The following is a 24,433-nucleotide window of genomic DNA, read 5'->3' as shown; positions in this document are numbered from 1 at the left end:
CAGACCTCTTTTACGCTTCTGGGGTCATAGGAATCTGCCAGTATCCCCTGCTGAGATCCATGATGCTAAGAAATTTGGCCCCTGCTAGTCTGTCCAATAGCTCATCTATGCGAGGCATAGGATAAGCCTCAAATTCAATCACTAAATTCAGCTTTCTATAATCAACACAGAACCTAGTGTTTCTTTTTTCTTTTTTGGGGACTAGTACTACTGGGAAGGCCCAGGTGCTGTGGGACTTGCAAATCACTCCCAGATCTAGCATTTCCTCTATTTCCTTTTCTATGTCAGCACTGACCTGCAAGGATACCCGGTAAGCTGTTTGTCTGAGGGGATGGTTGTTCCAAGTGTCTACATGATGTGTGACTAAGTGTGTCCTGCCAGGCTCCCTGTGAACACTGTGTAGGCCTAAGCATCTCAGATAGCTGTTGCCTCTGATCCCCAGTTAAGTGGGCACTAACCTGAGCAGCTTCTAGGGTGTTGGCTGTTCTGGTTGGGGCCAGTAAATCAACAAGGGGGTCTGTCTCATGCTCTTCTCCTGGCAAACTACACGCAGTTAACACAGTGGTTTCTCTGTCATAATAGGCTTTTATCATATTTACATGATAGATTTTTTGCCTTTTACCCTTCTCATCCAGAGACGCCACATAGTTCATATCATTCATTCTCTTTAGGATAGTAAACAGACCCTCCCAGGCAGCCTGTAATTTGTTCTGTTCCATGGATATTAAGACAAGCACTTTCTGTCCCACATCATACACCCTCTCTCTGGCAGTACGGTCATACCATTGCTTCTGTTTAGACTGGGCAGCCTTTAGGTTTCCCTGTACCTCCCCCATTAGGCTTATTACATAGTCCACTACAGAGGTCTCTTGAGTGCCCAATTTTCCTTCCCACTCCTTCCTCATCAGATAAAGGGGGCCACACACTCTGCGTCCATATAGGAATTCAAAGGGGGGAGAAACCAGTGGATTCCTGAGGCACCTCCCTTTAAGCAAATAAGAGGTGCAGCAGGTAACACTCCCAGTCCTTCCCCTGTGACTCCACAAAGGTTTTGAGCATCTACTTCAGGGTCCCATTAAACCTTTTACACAAGTCATTGGTTTGGGGGTGGTATGGGCTAGTCACTAGGTGTTCCACCTGCACCATTTTACACAGACTGCAACAGGCTAGATATAAATTGTGTGCCATGATCAGTTAGCATTTCCTTAGGGAAACCTACCCTTGAACAGATACCTAATAGAGCATCAGCCACTTTATCAGCCATGATTGATGACGGCCACAGCCTCTGGGTAGTGAGTTGCATAATCCACTACAATCAGAATGAATCTTTTCCCTGAACTACTTGGGATAGCTAGGAGCCCTATTATATCCACAGCTACCCTCTCAAAGGGCTCAGTCACTATGGGAAGGGGAATTAAAGGGGCACGACCCACCTCTCCAGGTTTCCCCACTTTCTGACATGCAGGACAGGAACGACAATAATTAGCAACATCAATACCCATCCCAGACCAATAAAAGTGATGGGACAACCGGCTTTGTTTTTTTGTACCCCTAGATGTCCTACCATAGAAATGTCATGGGCCACTCCTAACAGTTGCACTCTAAACTTTTTAGGTACCACTAACTGTCTCTCAGCTAGCCAGGGATCCTGTTCCTCCACTGGAATGGACTCCCGGTACAACCTCCCTTTATCCCAGAATACCCTCTCTTCATCAGAGTCAGCAGACGTCTGCCTAGATAGATCCCTGATCTTCTCTAATGTGGGCTCTGTCCCCTGGGCCTGCTGAAAATCTTGACTCTGAACAATTATGAATTGCTGTGCTGTGATAGCCCCCCCCCCAACCTCCCTATCAGTGTTCTCCCCTGGGTCCTCAGGCTGAAGCACCCCCTGCTCTCTAATTTGGGCAAACTGCTGCCGGGTCACCTCTGATATTGAGGGACCCTTTCCCTCTGGAACTACTTCCACACACTCCAGGTACTGAGGGATGATTGGTTAAAGCACCAACAGACTATCATTCTCATTTGGCTCTCTCACCCTGTCAGTGGGTTCCCTGTATTTAAAAGTTGGGGTAATAAAATGACCATTTAGACAATAAAGTTATCTTCTGTGTATCTTACAAAGTATTTATGAGGGGTCCTGACTGATCAAAGGGAAAACTCATTAACACAAAACACAGCAACACAGTTCTTCTTGAAATAAAAAAAATGTTTTCTAGCATACAGGATAAGGAAAAATAACCCCTTAGCATCTCAATCATGAGGTATTGGAAAGTAGTTTAAAATTGTGTGCTCTATCTGAATAATAAGAGTTTTTATTTTACTTTTATGTCCCTTTACGTATGTACTGTATAATTATTCTTTCGCTTTAATATACATATGGTTTTTTTTCTGTTTGTTTTTTCCAAATATTTCTCACCTGGAAAACCAGATATCATGCCTAATCTAAAACACAGTGCTCATAGCAATATCAGTTTATGTTAAGTGATGTTTGGTAAAACATAAAGCCAAAACACTGCTCGCTGAGGGATCACAAAACAGTGAGTCATATTGTAATAAACCAAGTTCCAGCTAATGAATTCTAAATTTATCACAACAAATTATGACTCATTTTTGGGTTAAGAAGTATGAAAATCTGTTTCCTAGTTTTGCTCTTTTTAATAAGTTTATTTCCGAAGTAAGGTCTAAGCCAAGAACTGTTGTATTTTGTTAAATCTGTAGAATATTTTATGCCAAGGCTTAAAGTAGGTGCTAAGTGAAATTACATGTAGACACTCACTCATTCTACATATGTGCTTGTTTTTGTGTGTGTAAGTTTGCCTTTGTATCTATTTGTGTGGGCATGTGTGTTTCAGTGTATGTGCATGTTCACGTGTGTTGTACACATGCGAGTGTGTGCACTTGTGTAACAGAAAATTAATAACAATAAGTAAAGTATTATTTAATTCACATGTAAAATTATTATAATTTGTATTTGATTTTTAGTATTCAAGAAAAATAGTCTTCTCTACATTTATCTAAAATCTTTAGAAATTAAATATTTTCCCCACACAACTTTTATATTTTTTAAGCTATATCGCCTCTATAAAGATGTTTGTACTTTCCTCCATCCTTGCTAGGCTTTTTTTCTTCAATAAAATTTAGTTAATGGTTCATGTGTGTACCTCAGAAAAGAAATATCAGAAAATTGACAAGCTGTCATTGGTGTCCATTAACATGCACCTGGCAACCTGAAACCCTTTTGCTTTATTTACTTTCTTTCACAATTTGGAAATCATAAGTATGAAGAAGTGACACTGAGATGTTTAAATGGAACACATATATTGAATATTGCTGTTGAAAGGTTAACAATTTCACTGCCAGAGAGTATGCATCGTATGCTTCATTATTGTTCATACCCATCTATTAAACATAGTTCACTGAAATTAATCTAGTTTGAGGCTAGTGGAAATATCAATCCCAAAAATAGTTTTTGTACAAATGGGAAAATATCATGATGAGATTATTCTTTGGAGTGGGATTGGGATTCCTAAAATCCACTGGCCATACTGTAGCACTTTAACGTCTAGTCTGTTTGGGATATTTAGCAGCAGTTTCTCAGGGAATACAACCACTTTGCACTACTGTTATGCTACAGTTAACCATTACTCTGCTCAACAACTCTACCTTGCACTTTGTGCAATACAAAGACTTCTAACCTACATAACGTATCCATTATGCATTGAAAGCCTCATTCCTTGTTGAATATTTACAGGGATAATTTAATCTACTGATTTTTGCCTTTATTTGTAGGTTTGTGGAGTTTATATAAGCATAATCAATGTCAGATATGTTTCATCAAAGCTTTTTTTTTTTATAGAACTCCATAGTCTTGTTTTAACTATTATCTAAAATTCTCTTAATGACACTGGGAATGAAAGCAACACTTCTATGTAAATATTGTAATAGTCTGGACACATAGCCGAGTATTCACCACAAAACTCTATGTAAAACCCCTAAAAGGGTTTTAAAACAAACTAAATATCTGGCAGTTTTCCAAATTAAGATGTTGCCCTTTTCTTACTAAAAAAAACCCTATAAAACACTAATTAATTTGCTTATTTTATTACATATTGATTACTACAACCCATTCCTAAATGGACCTCCCAACACCACCTCTCCCCCATCCAATCTATCATGAATGCTTCAGGTAGACCTATCCTCTTAAGTTGCCAATCTACATCAGCTGCCCTTGATTGGCTCAGCATACACTTTAGAATACGATTCAGATTAGTAAGCATAACTTATTAAACAATTTACAGTCTCACTCCCAACTATATTTCCTCACTCATCTCCAAATATTCTCCAAACCACCATCTTTGATCAATCCGAGAACTACATCTCTCTACTCCTATTATGTCTACTTCCCTCTCTTGCATCCAAGACTTCTCTAATGCTGCTCCTGACTTCTGAGACTCTCTATCCTGCTCAATCAGACACTTTGAAAATTCATCTAGTCAGAAAGGTTTATCATGTTTTTCAAAATAAAACTTGAACTGCCTTGACTTGCTGCTGAAATCAGAATCCATGTGACAAACTATCCCAAACCTTATGTCTCTGCACCCCCTGTAGACTGTAAGCTCTTAGGAACAGGGTCCTCCTCCACCTGTACTAGTTTTGTTTAGTCTGTTATGTATTTCTATCTTACCACAAATCTTTGTCATTGTAAACCTCTGCTATTGTACCCAGTGCTATTGAAATTGACAAATCCATATTATGGGCCCCATTTATGAAGCTGCGTAAGCAACTTTGCATCTGTTTTGGAGAAGGCTCGCTCATGTTATCCTGCAACTTAAAGTTAAGGAGCACCAGTTGTACAACCTCTGCTTTTTTAGCATGTCCACAACCTCAGAGCTTGCAGATGTCAGACAGCCCAGACTCATTCATCCAGAATGACTGTCAGGCTCTGCTCTTGCACAATTGGTTGCATGAGAGCAGGGGGCAGGGTTGCACAAGTGATAGCCCATGCAATCTTAAATTCCAGCAGCAGATGCTGCTTTAATGGTCCCAAAGGTGCAAATGAGTCTGAAATGCAAACCTGTCCACCACCTAAAGTTTAGATCCTGTTTCGATCCGATTGGGAAGATTGACAGTGTACGAGCAGGGGGCGGCATTGCACTAAATGTAGACAGAGGATGCTGCATGCTCACCATGTAGCAGGGTGTATGAGGTTCCTGATACTAACCTTATCCCCCAGGCAAATCTCTGGGCAAATGATAAATGGGGATATTATGCTATTGTGATTATACTGATTCTAAGGGCTCGATGCACTAAGCAGAGGATGCATGCTTCTTATCCTCTCCGCTACCTCAGATGATTTTTCAGAGTGATTGACAGGTGCTGCTCTCGTACAACTGGTCACCCAAGAGCAGCACTGCACAAATAAGTCCTTGTGCATTGGTAGATGCATTCAGCACATGCACACTGTCCATTGACCATTCGTTACAATGGTGGGCAAACAGGTTCCCATGTTGGAAACCTTGTCCATATGCCTTTTAGTACATGGTGCCCATAGTGTGATTCAGGAAACAGACCTCAAATAGTGTGACACACTGTCTTATAGTGTGACTTGACAGCTCTGTATCACTGACACATGAATTACATTAATGAAGAATTTAAGCAATCTTGCTTATTTTGGAACATCAAACTATTCTTAAATGTGAGGATGATAAATATTTTGACAACATAAGTATTGTACATTGCATTTTTTTTTTTAAATGCAAATTCTGTCTGAATTATAAAACTTTAAATTTACTTTTAAATCCCTTTAATGTAACACACATAATTAAAGTGAATATGTATTATGGTGCTTTTAACCTCGGAATTTCCATGTAGCTTAAATAGACAGTCTAGTCAAAATTAAACTATCATGATTCTGATAGGGCATGGTATTTTAAACATGTTTCCCAATTACTTTTATCATCAAATTTGCTTTGTTCTCTTGGCATTCATTGTTGAAAGCTAAACCTATGAAGGCTCATAAACTGATTTCTAAGCCACTGAAGGCATCCTCATATCTTAGTGCATTTTGACAGTTATTCACAGTTAGACAGTGCTAGTCCATGTGTGCCATATAGATAACATTGTGTTCACTTCCGTGGAGTAATTTATGAGTCAGCACTGATTGTCTAAAATGCATGTTTGTCAAAAGAGCTAAAATAAGGGGGCAGTTGGAAGAGGCTTGGCTACAAGGTAATCACAGAGGTAAAAAGTGCTTCTTAATATAACAGTGTTGGTTATACAAAACTGGGGAATGGGTAATAAAGGGATTATCTATCTTTTTAAACAATACAAATGTCAAGTAGACCTTTAATCTTCAATAATGTAATAACTGCATAATTTTATTTTTAAAACAACTCCAATGTTTTATATTTATTGGATGAATACTAACATTCCATTTGTTCACGAAGATTTTCTTTTATGTAACACTGATCTCAAGAGTATGGAGATTTGCTGCTTGATAAAGCTGGTGATGCACATGACAGTAGACCCAATACAAGTCAATAGGGACAGGCTTTCTGTTCTGACAGAAAAGATTATACTACACAGTAGATGAGAGGACTTTGAAAGTGTTGGCTCCTTCACATGTACTTAATCAGTTGCTGTATACCATTTAACATGAATGCACAGGAACACAGGAGTATACTATTTTGATATTGCAACACAAGTATAATTTGGAAAACAAAAAAATATGTACCACTCCCCAGTCTGTTAAAATATTAATTCATTTCAGGGTTTTTTTTGGTTGTTTAATTTGAACAAGTATATAATAACCATAGTTTATAAATTTAGGTATAGGATAAAAACACTGCTATATAAAATATACTAATTTGTAGACTTGAAACAACCAAAAACTAAACTATTAATTGTCTTAATCCACTTCTACAACACATACTGCAAGTGATTGCAACTAACCATCTCTTAAAGACTGCTGAAGCTTAAATGCATAACGTGATTGACACTATGGGCTCCATCTAACAAAGGTCTGATGGACATGATTCCCCATCGCAAACTTGTCTGCTGGACCTCGCTGCATTCTATCCCTAACCCTGCACATGGCCAATCGCCCATGTGCAGGGGCTGTCAATTTCACACCGCCACATCTGGCAGAGAGGTCAATCAGCCACGGTGTTTCAATAGACAACAATTTATCAACTTTGGCAGTATTGTCAGCATGCTTTGCCAGTGATCACAATACTAAAATGCTTCTGATTGAATCTTAAAATCTTTACCTCCCAAAAACAACACAAAATCATTATCTGCATAATTAATCTCCTGGGTTTGTAATCCAAAATCCAAATAGCTATTTTGAGGGTTTAGCTATTGCAGGTTGAAGGACTTACATATTGATTGATGATGATGTTAAAATGTATGTGTGAAAATAAAATGTTGTGCTTAAAACCATAGTCATGAGTGAATGGGGGAAATCTATCAAGCTGTCAACTGCAAATATGCCGGAATTCTGCAGCATAATTGTTGCGAGATTGATCCGACCTAGTTATCAAAACCTACAGACTGTCAAAAGTTGAAATTTGTGACGAAACATACAATCCGCCGGTCTCAATCCGACGCAGATCGATGCTTACGTCATTACAGATGTTCCGAATACATATTTGGCTCTATCAGACACTTTTTCAAAGTTATCAAACTTTTAACTGGTACGCTCGCAGCTATTCCGGCCCAGCATACCTGGTTTTCAATCTGCCACCCTGGAGACTGTGAGTCTAAAAGCAGTGAAAGCTTATGTTCGATGCTACCAGATATCCTATTGATTTATATGGTTGTAAATAAGTTACGCTTACACCTAACACCCTAACATAAACCCTGAGTCTAATCACCCCTAATCTGCCGCCCCTGACATCGCCGCAACCTAAATAAAGTTATTAACCCCTATCCCGCCGCTCTCCGCCACTGCCGCCACTAAATAAAAGTATTAACCCCTAAACATTTTGGCCTCCCACATCACTACCTCTAACTAAACCTATTAACCCCTAAATCGTCAGCCCCCCACATCGCCATAAACTAAATTAAGCTATTAACCCCTAAACCTAACAAGCCGCTAACTTACCTGTAGAATTAAAATAAACTATTTTAAAATATTAATTAACCTACCCTAACTATTATACTACAATTAAATTAACTAAATTACATATTAAAAAACCCTATCCCTACTCAAATTATTTAAATATACTATTAAACATTATTACAAATTACTAAATTACAGAACCCCCCCCCACTAAGTTACAAAAACAAACACTAAATTACGAAAAAAAAAAAACTACATTATCAAAAATAAAAAAGAATTACACCTAGGGGTCTATTTATATATGTGCGGACAGACATGATCCGCTATAGCGAACCATGTCAGCTGCACATCGATAAATGCCGACAGCATATGTTGTCAGCATTTATCATTGCACCAGCCCCCTGCAGATTTGCGGCCAATTGGCCGCTAGCAGGGGATATCAATCGGCCTGATCGTACATGATCGGGTGAATTTCTATACACCACCTAAGAGGCGGCGTATGAGTTTAGGAGCAGCGGTCTTAAGACCGCTGCTTCTTAACTCCTGTTTCCGGCGAGCCTGAAGGCTTGCGCGGAAACAAGGGGAACAGGAGCCATTCAGCCCTTGTTAAATAGACCTCCTAAACATTTTGGCCTCCCACATCACTACCACTAACTAAACCTATTAACCCCTAAACTGTCAGCCCCCCACATCGCCATAAACTAAATTAAGCTATTAACCCCTAAACCTAACAACCCGCTAACTTTAAATTAAAATTACAACATCCCTATCTTAAAATAAATTTAAACTTACCTGTAGAATTAAAATATACTATTTTAAAATATTTATTAACCTACCCTAACTATTATACTACAATTAAATTAAACTACCAATTAAATTAACTAAATTACATATTAAAAAACCCTATCCCTACTCAAATTATTTAAATATACTATTAAACCTTATTACAAATTACTAAATTAAAAAAAAAAATACCCCACTAAATTAAAAAAAATAAAAAACCACATTATCAAAAATAAAAAAGAATTAGACCTAGGGGTCTATTTATATATGTGCGGACAGACATGATCCGCTATAGCGAACCATGTCCGCCGCACATCGATAAATGCCGACAGCATACTCTGTCGGCATTTATCATTGCACCAGCAGTTCTCGTGAACTGCTGGTGCAATACCGCCCCCTGCAGATTTGTGTCAATCTGCCTGATCGTACATGATCGGGCGGATTGCTATACGCCACCTAAAAGGCGGCGTATGAGTTTAGGAGCAGCGGTCTTAAGACCGCTGCTTCTTAACTCCTGTTTCCGGCGAGCCTGAAGGCCTGCGCGGAAACAAGGGGAACAGGGGCCATTCGACCCTGGTTAAATAGATCCTCTAATCTAATAGCCCTATCAAAATAAAAAAGCCCCCCCCCCCCAATATAAAAAACCCCCTAGCCTACAATAAACTACCAATGGCCCTTAAAAGGGCCTTTTGTGGGGCATTGCCCTAAAGAAATCAGCTCTTTTACCTGTAAAGAAAATGTTACAATCAGTCGATAGGATTTGAGCAGCTCTCATCCTATTGGATGTTCCAATCAGTCAATAGGATTTTAGCAGCTCTAATCCTATTGGATGATTGAAATTTTTCAGCCAATAGGAATGCAAGGGACGCCATCTTGGATAACGTCACTTGCATTGAAGTTCCAGTTTACGGTGGCGACCATATGAAGAGGATGCTCCATGCTGGGTGTCTTCAGGATGGACCCGCTCTGCGTCGGAAGGATGAAGATCGAAGAGGCCGTCTGGATGAAGACTTCTTGCCGGCTGGATGGGTCCTTCAAGCGGGACTTCAATAACTGTAAGTGGATCGTCCGGGGTTAGTGTTAAGTTTATTTAAGGTTTTTTTAGGTGGGTTTTATTTTTAGATCTGGGTCTGGACATGTAAAAGAGCTAAATGCCCTTTTCAGGGCAATGGAGAGCTTAGGTTATTTTAGATAGGGTTTTTATTTCGGGGGGTTGGTTGGTGGGTTTTACTGTTGGGGGGTGTTCGTATTTTTTTACAGGTAAAAGAGCTGATTTATTTGGGGCAATGCCCCACAAAAGTCCCTTTTAAGGGCCATTGGTAGTTTATTTTGATAGGGCTATTAGATTAGGTGTAATTGTTTTTTATTTTTGAAAATGTGTTTTTTTATTTTTCGTAATTTATTGTTTTTTTTTGTAACTTAGTGTTTTTTTCCTGTAATTTGTAATAAGGTTTAATAGTATATTTAAATAATTTGAGTAGGGTTAGGGTTTTTTTAATATGTAATTTAGTTAATTTAATTGGTAGTTTAATTTAATTGTAGTATAATAGTGTAGGTTAATTAATATTTTAAAATAGTTTTTTTTAATTATACAATACAGGTAAGTTTAAATTTATTTGAAGATAGGGATGTTGTAATTTTAATTTAAAGTTAGCGGGTTGTTAGGTTTAGGGGTTAATAGCTTAATTTATTTTTTGGCGATGTGGGGTGCTGACAGTTTAGGGGTTAATAGGTTTAGTTAGTGGTAGTGATGTGGAAGGCCAGAGGTTTAGGGGTTAATACGTTTATTTAGGTTGCGGCAGGGTTGGGGAGTGGCAGGATAGGGGTTAATAACTTTATTTAGGTTGCGGCGGGGTCCAGCAGCGGCGGGATAGGGGTTAATAACTTTATTTACGTTGCGGCGGTGTCGGAGAGTGGCGGGATAGGGGTTAAACATTTTAGTATAGTGGTGGCGTTTAGTGAAAGGGTATAAATAAAGTTGGGAAAAAGTCGAATAGACGCGAGATCGATGACTGTTAGTTAACAACAGTTCGATGCTCTTTGTCCCGTATTTGGTGCGCGTCTTTTTGCCGGCTTTTTTTTTATAAATAAGGAGAGCATATTGAGATACGTGGCTGCGATGTTAGGCAATGTTAGGCGAGCGTATTGATACCGGCATATGCAACACAGTTGACGGCTTGATAGATATCCCCCTATGTCTCTTCAAAAGTACAGCAAAGTCAAAATTACATTTAAATGGATTGGATAGAACATATAGTTTTAAACAGCTTTCCAATTTACTTATATCCTTGATTTTGTTTAGTTCACTTAGTATCTTTTGTTAAACAGTAGGTGAACTTAGTAGTGTGCAATGTCCTTAGCTATCTGGCAGCAGTGTTTTCAACAATGTTAAAAGCAATGTGATACATAGTAATAAACACTGTTGCCATTGCATGCTACAGACACTCTGTGACAGCAGAGTTTGCAACTATGTTTAACATTGCTATAAACTTTATTGCAAACACTGATGCCAGATGGCTAATGGTGCATGCACTCTTCTGAGCTCACCTAGGATTTTATTCTTCAACAAAGGATACCAAGAAAGCTAAGCAAAATTGATAATAGAAGTAAATTGGAAAGTTGTTTAGAATTGCATGTTCCATCTAAATCATAAATGCTTAATTTTGACTTTACTGTCCCTTTAAAAGATTTGAAGTGGGATATTGTCAATATAGTGAGCTTGTGTGTTTTTTGGGTTATTGATTTTGATCATTTTGTTGGTGTAAAAGTGCCTATTAGTGTTTGTATCTTTTTGGTGATATTGCTTCCTAATGTCATCCAATATGGGGGAGGTATTGTCAGGTATTTCTGTGCACAAAAAAAACATTTTAAAAACTAACGAGGTAGTAGGAATCACAAAGAATGAATCCACAGAAAATATATGTGAAGAGATGTTTAATGGATTAAGAATTTTATTTTGCCTTCATAAAGAGACCCCCTCAGAAGCATCTATGGGGCCGAATTATCAAGTTCCGAATGGAGCTTGATGCCCCTGTTTCCGCGTGAGCCTTCAGGCTCACCGGAAACTTAAGTTATGAAGCAGCGGTCTAAAGACCGCTGCTCCATAACTTGTCAGCCTACTCTGAGGCAGCAGACAGAAATCAACACGATCGAATATGATACCCCCTGCTAGTGGACGATTGGCCGCGAAACTGCAGGAGGCGGCATTGCACAAGCAGTTCACAAGAACTGCTTGTGCAATGATAAATGCCGACAGCGTATGCTGTCGGCATTTATCGATGTGCAGCGGACATGATACGCTACATCGTATCATGTCCGCTAGCACTATGATAAATTTGCCCCAATGAATCAAGCTCAATTTTACTTGATATGTGCATTGGCTCATTTATATATGACCCTTATTGGCCAGAGCAAATAAGATAAGAGATCATCTGAGGGATTTATAATACGTATGCAGATCTTTTTTAATTAAATGATTCATTTTTGCAAATATAAGAAATTACTTTAATGTCCCTTTAAAGGGTAAATGGTACTTTGACGTGCAATGTTCAAACATTCAAAGTTTGTAATCTAAAAATTGTAAACAGTTTAGATTAACAATATAACGCTCATCCATCTCTGTAAGATATTTGTTTTTTAAATAAATGTGCGTTGTTAAGAGTATTTAAAATGATCAGGTGACATATTTTTGGCAAACCATATTTCTTTATCATTTTAAAAGTAAGTTTTCTAAATTTCAGATCACAAATTTACAACAACAGAACGGTAAGCTCTTTTAAATGTTTGAAATAAGTTTTGAACTCTAATATAACGTTTTAAAACTCCAACCATTTCATAGTAGCATTTATGTATAGGATATATAAATACCTCCTATTCAGATTTTGGCAGCTTAACACCTCCATTGCTATTATAACTATAAGTTTGCCACTGGTGCTGTAGTAGCTAGATCATAATGGACTCTGTTAAAATGAAAGTAGCAAATTCCACTTGTCTGCTGTCCAGAAATGGAATATTGAACTTTACCAGCTAATAATATTAATGTTGTCTATCTCTTGTTTCTTGTTATTCCATGGCAAGTACACTCAGATATGGGTTTTAAAATACATTTTTATGGCAGACAGATTAGAATAATAGAGACACAAGTAATCTTCCCTGAACTCCTTCTTGCTGGATTCATATAACAGAGCTCCTTTGTAACAATCTATATATACAGCTGTGTCTACTGGATTGAGCCCAAGGGGTTGTGCATTATAGTTTGCTAAATTTTAATCATGCTAATGTTTGCATTTGTGTGGAGTTCACATGTCCCACAAAGCTCCTAATCCTCAGTTTGCAATGCTAGGCAAAATGCCCAGACTCACTCGGGTCCTCCCTTGCAAATGGCACTTATTCATTGCTACAGTGGGTAATACATTTATGTATCAGATAAAGTCTCAGCCAAAGATCTGTACAATAAAACTATAAGCTCCTAATGTGACGATATCAGTAATTAATTTAAACATCAAAATGGTATTTCCTTGTTTTCCTCTAGTCATAACAAATGAATTTAATAGCATTAAAGTGGTATTACAGCTCTTGAACAGAAGCTCAAACTAAACACTAACTTTGGGAACAATTGAGCGCATAAAGCACAACAGTACAAATGGTTAGTGTTGTACGAAGCATTTAGGTTTATTTAACATTTGAAGGAAGCAATACATTAGCAGAGAACTGTAAATGCTGTGCATTCAGTTATTCCACACACTCCAACATCCTGTCTAGTTTTTTTCTGTCTCTCTCACACTTTCTCTCTTATTGGACTTTAAGAGCTAGATTACGAGTGGAGCAATAACTGTCGAAGTTTGCTGCTCTTTGTGAGTGATAGAAATAGCGTGCGTATTGCGAGTTGAAAGTAAACATGTGCGCTTGAGCGCGATTAAACGTGTCGGGTAAACGCGACTTTAGAACTATTGTTAACTGTAATGCGGGACAAAAAAGTTGCACAAAACACTCAAAAATACATGAAGAACTGCTATCTTTAATGCACATTAATGTAATATTACAATATACAATACTGTAAAATATAAAGACATATTCTATGGATTATTTTCAATATTTCACAGTATGTATAATAATTTTAAATCATTTTTATTCATGTATTTAATATTTAATATTTCAATAACGTGCATTGAAGATAGCAATTCTGTATCTGTTGTAACCCAACCGCGTTGGTCATAAATTGTGAACCCCGATGCAAATATTTGACATTCCCATGTTCTTCACATAGAAAATAATGTACTTTTTAATATGAAATACTGTGTATATTTATATATATATATATATATATATATATATATAAACATAAGAAAAGGAGACGCACTCGCCGGGTCTTAACAAATGATATGTTTAATCCACCAGTGACGTTTCGGGGTAGTAAGCCCCGTCCTCAGACCAATAAAATATGTACATACATTACAGACTTATATCACCTTACCCTCCACCAAGATCCTATGCCGGAAATGTCCACAGCATTCCCCCTGCGCCACTGCGCAGAACCGGGGGTAGTCATGGCAACCGGAATCCACAATACTCACAATCTGACATCTGACTACGGACACGCCCATCTGCACTGTCAGTGCCAAAGGAAGCCGTAAGAGCCGGATAATATTATACAGGGCTAATAATAATTCTGCAGGAGAAAAAAAATAATAACACATTAGGCGAAACATTTAGCAATGGTATCACAAGATCAAAGTATTCAATATAGCAGGCAGTTTGTAATCTAACTAGGGGTAATATATCTAATACAGCATGAATACAATAAAGATAAACAAGCTATCTAGAAATGAATTTGCCAATCTGTAGATAAGCCATAAATTGATCATGACCAATTTTTATAGGAAACAGTGCCAATCTAAATTTACATTTAGCCCATTCGGCGTTATAGTATTCAGTGTATAAATCCATCTGGATTCTTTTAGTAGAAGTAGTTTGGCCCTGTCTCCCCCTCTACTGGGTCTGGGAACGTGATCAATGATGACATAACGTAAGTTAGACACCGCATGGCCAGCCTGCGCAAAATGTCTGGCCACAGGTTGGTCAGATTGTTTTTTATCAATGGCTGCTCTGATTGCAGTGCGATGGTTGGCCATGCGGGTCCGCAGATCATCAATTGTTTTACCCACGTAGTATAACCCACAGGGGCAATGAATCAAATAGACAACATATTCAGTGGTACAGGTAACACAATGTCTTATGTAGATCTTTTTGTTGGTATGTGGGTGTACAAAGAACTTTGTAGCACTGAGTCCACTACACGTAGTGCATCCAAGACATTTGAAGCAGCCTGGTTTTGAACGCTTTAGCCATGTTGTTTTCGTATAGCAGTCAATCGGATCCACCTTGACAAGAATGTCCCGAATGGATCTAGATCTTTTAAAACTGACTCTAGGTGGTCCCATATTGACAAAAGGTAAAGTCTGGTCAGACTGCACAATTTCCCAGTCCTTCCTTAGTACTGCTGGTAAATTCTGTTTGTCCACAGTATATGTTGTCACATATGTCATCCTGTCGGTATCCGCTGTCCTCGTCGTTGCTCGTAGGGCTTCTTCCTGTGGCAAATCCCAGAATTGTTCCAGATGTTTATTTAGGTGCTGCTCATTATATCCCCGTTGGAGAAATCTTGACTTCATTTCTAACAGTTGTTGTTTTGTTTGTACAGGATCGCTATTGTTTCTGACGACTCTTTTGAATTGGGAGATTGGCAGTGCCGGTTTAGAGCCGGAGGGTGGCAGCTGGTAGCCTGGAGCAGGGAATTTCTGTCCGTAGCCTTACGAAAAAGTGTAGTTAAGAGACGGTTCTGGTTCTTATATATCCGCAAGTCTAAAAAGTCTACAGATATTTCGCTATACTCCATCTTAAATTGTAAGTTGGAACGTGATTCATTCAGCTGGTTGAACCATAGCAAGAGATCCTGTACCGATCCGTCCCAAATTAGGAACAAGTCGTCAAGCAGAGATACCAAGATTTCGAGCAAAAGGGAAGTATGATCCCAGCAGTTTGAATGCCAGTATTAAGACCTACAGCAGGTTACTGGGGGATGGAGCCAGGAAAGACCTACAAGGAAACTTTGGGAAATATCGTAATAACCTCTCACGACAAGAGAGGGATGCTTTGAAAAGTCTAAAAGAAAATACCGAATTGGTATTCCGTGAAGCAGATAAAGGTGGGGCGGTGGTAATCTTGGATTACTCTTACTACCGCAGTGAAGCAATAGCACAGTTGAATGATAGTAACACCTACAAACAACTCTCAGGAGATCCAGTGTGGTCCTTTAAAAAACAAATTGATGCTTCTTTACAAAATGCACTAAGTAACAATTTAATAGATGAACAGCTCTATAGATATCTAACAGTACAGTTCCCACAGGTTCCTGTATTTTACACGTTACCAAAAGTGCACAAGCACCTTACCCAACCACCTGGGAGACCAATAGTCTCTGCTATTGGTTCTCTGCTTCAGCCCATTGCCACATATCTGGACTCCCTTTTTGCAGCCAATGGTCTGTAATATGCCTTCTTTTCTGTTGGACTCCATGGCCCTCATCCAAGAGCTTAAACAATATGATAATCTAAAAGGGACTGAACTGCTGGTTACCCTAGATGTGGTTAGTCTCTATACCATTATACCACACAGCCAAGGTATGGAGGCAGTCCGCAACCACCTGAGAAGATATCCTTTTGTAGGACCAAATACTGAGTGGATCATGGAAATGTTAAACTACTGCCTTACTATGAATTATTTCCGATTTGAGACCCGGTTTTACCTACAGCTCTTAGGCACAGCGATGGGGTCGAGTGTGGCCCCATCATTTGCCAATTTATACATGGCAGAGTTTGAACAATACAATACTGATCTATTCTCCCATCCCAACATAAGGATGTTTCGTCGCTACATCGACGACTTGTTCCTAATTTTGGACGGATCAGTACAGGATCTCTTGCTATGATTCAACCAGCTGAATAAATCACGTTCCAACTTACAATTTAAGATGGAGTATAGCGAAATATCTGTAGACTTTTTAGACTTGCGGATATATAAGAACCAGAACCGTCTCTTAACTACACTTTTTCGTAAGGCTACGGACAGAAATTCCCTGCTCCAGGCTACCAGCTGCCACCCTCCGGCTCTAAAGCGGGCACTGCCAATCTCCCAATTCAAAAGAGTTGGACTGTGGACAAACAGAATTTACCAGCAGTACTAAGGAAGGACTGGGAAATTGTGCAGTCTGACCAGACTTTACCTTTTGTCAATATGGGACCACCTAGAGTCAGTTTTAAAAGATCTAGATCCATTCGGGACATTCTTGTCAAGGTGGATCCGATTGACTGCTATACGAAAGCAGGAGAGACAGGGCCAAACTACTTCTACTAAAAGAATCCAGATGGATTTATACACTGAATACTATAACGCCGAATGGGCTAAATGTAAATTTAGATTGGCACTGTTTCCTATAAAAATTGGTCATGATCAATTTATGGCTTATCTACAGATTGGCAAATTCATTTCTAGATAGCTTGTTTATCTTTAATGTATTCATGCTGTATTAGATATATTACCCCTAGTTAGATTACAAACTGCCTGCTATATTGAATACTTTGATCTTGTGATACCATTGCTAAATGTTTCGCCTAATGTGTTATTATTATTTTTCTCCTGCAGAATTATTATTAGCCCTGTATAATATTATCCGGCTCTTACGGCTTCCTTTGGCACTGACAGTGCAGATGGGCGTGTCCGTAGGACCTGGTGTCTGATGTCAGATTGTGAGTATTGTGGATTCCGGTTGCCATGACTACCCCCGGTTCTGCGCAGTGGCACAAGGGGAACGCTGTGGACATTTCCGGCATACGATCTTGGTGGAGGGTAAGGTGATATAAGTCTGTAATGTATGTACATATTTTATTGGTCTGAGGACGGGGCTTACTACCCCGAAACGTCACTGGTGGATTAAACATATCATTTGTTAAGACCCGGCGAGTGCGTCTCCTTTTCTTATGTACATGTTTACTTTGGATGCACCCCGGGCACCTACTGCTTACTAATTACAGTGAGTGCGGAGCTCTGGGACTGTTATATATATATATATATATATATATCTGATATTGTTCATGTAAAATACATATCTATTCTTATATATATCAATAATAGGAATAGATATACAGGTATAGGTATATATAGATACATATAGAGAAATATGTATTTAGAATACAAATTACATTATCCTGTAAGTGAAGAACATTGTAATGTTACCTATATGTACATTGGAGCCCTTTGAAGTCAAATATCTGAAAACATAAAAACACATTTGTATTCACTATTAACTTAATAATGTGTTTAACTGTGTATGTAGTGTAAATATTTTACATTTCAATGTTCTTCACATAGGGAAATATGCTCTATGTATTTTTAAAAAGATATTCCAATATATACACAGGAATGGACCACACTTTCAGACTGGTCGGGGTACACATTCCAAGCCACTGTAAACTCAACCGCTCTGAACACTGACAAACAGCTGCACAGTTCCCAGCAACCCAGACAGTTAACCCCTGAGCTGCCTGGGTGACAGGTCCATAGGGAAACATTATAAAAATTATCAACACAACACACAGAAATCCTGACACTCACCAGCAGGCACACAGAAATGTTTAAATGCAAAAATGGGAGAGTCCGTTGCATTTGGCGTAAGCGTTCAGGGCTGTGGCGTTTTCAGTGGCTTGGGATGTGTACCCGGACCAGTCTGAGAGTACGGTCCATTCCAAAAGTCATAACAGAAATATGCACTGCATAGATTTTTTTTCTCAATATAATTTCATTAGCATAAATGCTTATAGTAAAAAGCTATCACTGTTTCAGTAGCATGTTTACAGATGCTGCCCATGCTCTGAGAACCATCATTTAAACACTGATTCAGATCAGAGAACAAGCAGTGGCATGTATCATGTCATTGATTAATTTGCATTACACAAGCAACCACTGGCTCTCTAAGCTGGCACAGAGGTCTTGTATCATGTGTTGCTCTATTGATCTTCTGTGGTTCAGTTCTCAGTCTTCTACTAATATGATAAGTCCTACATTGAGCCATGATTGCAAGCGTATAGTGAACTTGTTGGTTTGGTGAAATTTTGTTTAGAATCTAACTTTCCATTTAAGAGCTAGCTGCAGTTTACTAGATTTAATACCAGATTACGAGTGGCACGATGAAAGTCCTGCATGAGTTATAAGGGGCTTATCGCGACTGTTTGTGTGCATTGGATGTAGTGCTCGTATTACAAGTTGAAAGTAAACGCAATTGCTTTAGCACAATTGAATTTAACGTGTGTTGGAATAGAACGACCTCAGAGCTCTGGTTAACTGTTACGCTTGAATAAAAAGTATCACAAAACACACCAAAAGTACAGTTACACTAATAATAACACTATCTAATAAAAATTATTAAAAAAAAGAATTGCATAAAAAGTTATAAAAGCTCAAAGCTTTAACATAGAGATACATACATACACTGTATATGTCCAAATATGTCCTAATGATTTTTAAATAGATATTCATATATATATATATATATATATATATATATATATATATATATATATATACACACAGAGAGAAGCACACTCACAGGAACAAACAACTGGCTCAATAATATTGTTAGCCAGTTCTATGGCGATTTACCACCTGGGTGCAGCTTTTTTTAGCCCAGTGATGCTTTTCACAGAGAAGAATTTCCTGTAGTATATCAGTCTGATCCCGCCTATTACGGTCAGTCCAGCACCGAAATACCAGGCAATTCCTCTCTGAACAAGGAGCACAGCAACCCCAGATGATCGTTTCAGCCTTCATTGGGCCTCGTCAGTGAGGTGTAGCCATATTCCTCTAAGCACACTGAGCACGGAGTCCACTTCTGGTTTCCCCTTTTTCCAATAGGGAGACTAAATACACACAGAGAGAAGCACACTCACATGAACGAACAACTGGCTCGATAATATTGTTAGTCTGTTCTATGGCAATTTACCCCCTGGGTGCAGCTTCTTTTAGCCCAGTAATGCTTTTCACAGAAAAGAACTTTCCTGTAGTATATCAGTCTGATTCCGCCTATTACGGTTAGTCCATAGCCAAAATACCAGGCAATTCCTCTCTGAACAAGGAACACAGCAACCCCAGATGATCGTTTCAGCCTGCTTAGAGGAATATGGCTACACCTCACTGACGAGGCCCAATGTGTTGTGTTCCTTGTTCAGAGAAGAATTGCCTGGTATTTCGGCTCTGGACTGACCGTAATAGGCGGGATCAGACTGATATACTACAGGAAAGTTTTTCTCTGTGAAAAGCATTACTGAGCTAAAAGAAGCTGCACCTAGGTGGTAAATCGCCATAGAACAGGTTAACAATAGTATTGATAATTTAAGCGGAAATACTGGCGCTGAAAGCAGGGTAGTACACAAATACAATATACGGGTAACCTAAAAGGGTCTACCTTAGCAGGAATATAATCGTTATAAAAGTTAATAAATGGTTATAGCCTAATATATATCTAAGAAAATATATTTAATAGTGTAAAATTACAATACAATCAAGATTAAAAAATCAGTGTTAATAAAATCAGTACATATATACTAAAAAGTAATTAATGGGGCCCTTTAAATTAGTTTGAAAAAACATACAGAAAGGGGAAAGATTAACCACAAATCTATATATATATATATATATATATATATATATATATATACTGTGATTGAGGATAGAAGAAAACTATACTCAAATAAATATAAGTATAAAGATGGCAGAGATATTCAAACAGTATAAATAAAAACAAATAGCAATACAAACAGACTTAATAACTGGACGTCCAGCGTAAAAACCAGGGGTTGTAGATATGACAGGAATTTTCAGCGCCAGTATTTCCGCTTAAATTATTCTACTATCCTCCTCAGGGTTCTTAGAGAGAGACCCTTCTATACTTGGCATTAGGGTTGATATAAGCGCCAATTCTCACCTATCCTCCTAACAATAGTATTGAGCCAGTTTTTTGTTCCTGTGAGTGTGCTTCTCTCTGTGTGTATTTAGTCTCCCTATGGGAAAAAGGGGAAACCAGACGTGGACTCCTTGCTCAGTGTGCTTAGAGGAATATGGCTACACTTCACTGACAAGACCGAAACAATCGCCTGGGGTTGCTGTGTTCCTTGTTCAGAGAGGAATTGCCTGGTATTTCGGCGCTGGACTGACCGTAATAGGCGGGATCAGACTGATATACTACAGGAAAGTTCTTCTCTGTGAAAAGCATTGCTGGGCTAAAAGAAGCTGCACCCAGGTGGTAAATCACCATAGAACTGGCTAACAATAGTATTGAGCCAGTTGTTCGTTCCTGTGAGTGTGCTTCTCTCTGTGTGTGTATATATATATATATATATATATATATATATATATATTTGTCTATATCTATGCCTATGTATAATTATATATATATATATACATTCACTGGCCTCTTTATTAGGTACACCTGTTCAATTGCTTGGTAACACAAATTGCTAATCAGCCAATCACATGGTGGCAACTCAATGCATTTAGACATCGAGACATAGTGAAGACAACTTGCTGAAGTTCAAACCGAGCATCAGAATGGGGAAGAAAGGGGATTTAAGTGACTTTACATTCAAGTATTCAAAAAACTGCTGAGGCTACAATTCACACAGGCTCTCCACAATTGGACAATAGATGATTGGAAAAATGTTGCCTTATCTGATGAGTCTTGATTTCTGCTGCGACATTCAGATGATAGCGTCAGTATTTTGCATAAACAACATGAAAGCATGGATCCATCCTGCCTTGTATCAATGGTTCAGGCTGGTGGTGGTGGTGTAATGGTGTGGGGGATATTTTCTTGGCACACTTTGGGCCCCTTAGTACCAATTGAGCATCGTTTAAACACCACGGCCTACCTGAGTATTGTTGCTGACCATGTCTATCTCTTTATGACTACAGTGTACCCATCTTCTTATGGCTACTTCCAGCAGGATAATACACCATGTCACAAAGCTCAAATCATCTTAATCTGGTTTCTTGAACATGACAATGAGTTCATTGTACACCAATGGCCTCCACAGTTACCAGATCTCAATCCAATAGAGCACCTTTGGGATGTGGGAGATTCGCATCATGGATGTGCAGCCGACAAATCTGCAGCAACTGCATGATGCTATCATGTATATATGGACCAAAATCTCTGAGCAATGTTTCCAACATCTATGTCACAAAGAATTAAGCAGTTCTGAAGGCAAAAGGGGGTCCAACCCCGTACTAGCAACATGTACCTAATAAAGTGGATGGTGAATATAAATACATATATATATATATATATATATATATATATATATATGGTATATATAGTATAGATAGTATAGATATATATTTTTTCAAAATGTGAAGAACATTGGAATATAAAATATTCATATTGTCATGTTGGGTTAGTGCACTTTTTTGCTCCATTGACTCCTATGGGGGAATGCGTTAACACAGTCACGATATTCTAACGTCCCTTTTTTGCATGCATTGGGGTAGCATGAGAGTAAAAATGTTTTACTTTCAACTTGTAATACGAGCTCTACTTGACACACGCTAAAAGCTTTCTTCTTTCAGAGTTAGCGTGAGCACAAAATACTGCTCCACTTGTAATCTGGCCGTTAATCTGTAAATTCTAAGATAGCTTTGAGATACTGTACTATGGTTGGTGAGTTCTCTGTAAGTTTGCCCCTAACCCAGTGCTGGTTTAATTGTAAGCTTATTCTATTAGATGTTATCAGTTTGGTATACTTATTTGAAATCTCTTCTCGCATAAGATACAGCATCCTTTGATTAAATTCAGCTTTATTCATACTGCATTATCTTGCTTGTGTAAATGCTCCCTTACACTGTTCTGATTAAGGCATAGATTAGTGTTTCTCAATTCCAATCATCAAGATAGACTAACAAGTCAGATTTTAAGGATTGCCTTGGGAGAGAACAGGTTAATGACCAGCTGATAATTATACATGTGCTGTGGTTCAGATATCCTTAAAATTTTTCCTGTTAGTGTTCCCTGAGAAACATTGGTCTAAATGGTTATCCATATTTTATTACATTGTTCACTGTGGCCAGAAAGGTCAGTGGTCTGATAACTAAGAGGCACTTTTCCTGATGTTAAAGGAACATGAAACCCAAATTTTTTCTTTTGTGATTTAGATAAAGCATACAATTGTAAACATTTTTCTAATTTACTTCTATTATCAATTTTGCTTTATTGGTGTCCTTTCTTGAAGGAGCAGCAATGCACTACTGGGAACTAGTTGAACACATCAGTAAACCAATCACAAGAGGCTTGTATGTGCAGACACCAATCAGCAGCTAGCTCCTAGTTAGTCATGCCTTTCAATAAAGGATACGAAGAGAATGAAGTGAATGAGATACAATAAGTAAATTGGAAAGTTGTTTAAAAAGGTTTGTTCTATCTAAATCATATAAGAAAAATAATTGGGTTTCATGTCCCTTTAAACTCAGCTTCGATACTGACAACATGAGCAATGACCCCAGAAAAGTATCAAGCATTAATAAATCTATTAGAATGTTTCTGAAATATGTCACGTGGGACATTCATTTTAATGCTGCTGATACTGGTAAAGTTTCCACTGAAATTGACACCACAACTTAATAGGATACCACGGGATGCAGGAGAGATCTAACTTTTAAGAGGGAGTAAAAGACTCCAGAAAATCAGATGTTAAACCCTAAAAGGGGCATAAATCACTTCATTATTTATTTTACTTTTATCTTAAAAATGTGGTTCTTCCATTTCCTGTGGGCAGTACTCCAGACTTCAAAAGCCCAACCCTGCTACATTTAATACCATGATTGTTTGATGACTAGTAGCTCATTTATATCTGTCACTAATTGGCTTCAGCAGAGGAAATAAGAGGCCATTAAAACATTTATTCTGTATGCAGACTCATTGCATTGTAGTGTTTGCTGATGTTTACTATGAATATTCAAATAAGTGTTTTATGCTTCTTTAAGGGGACTGATGAATAACAGAGCTAAGGGAGAAACAAATAAATATATACAGTGGCCTCTAGTTATCAAGCAGTCAACCTCAGATTTGCTGGAATTCCGCAGCGTATTTGTGGCGAGGCTGATTCGCCTAAGTTATCAAGCCCTACACACCGGCAAAAGTAGAATTTAGTGACGAAAGCTTCGATCCGCCAGACTCAGTCCGACACAGATCGATTCTTACGTCACTCCAGATGTTCCGCACACAAGTTCGGCACAATCTGACTACTTTTGCTAGTTATCAAAAAACTAGCAGGTACGCTCTGCATTTTTCCGGCCCAGCGTACCTGGTTTTCAATCTGCCGCCCTGGAGGTGGCGGATCCCATAGGAGTCAATGGGAGTGTGACCATAGCGAAAGTTCATGTTCGCTGCTGCCCGACATCCCATTGATTCCTATGGGAGCTGTCTACACCTAACACCTAAACATGTACCCCGAGTCTAAACACCCCTAATCTGTCCCCCCCTACACC

Source organism: Bombina bombina, chromosome 1 (genome assembly GCF_027579735.1).
Source record: "Bombina bombina isolate aBomBom1 chromosome 1, aBomBom1.pri, whole genome shotgun sequence".
NCBI lineage: Eukaryota > Metazoa > Chordata > Amphibia > Anura > Bombinatoridae > Bombina > Bombina bombina.
This window is presented reverse-complemented; position numbering follows the sequence as displayed.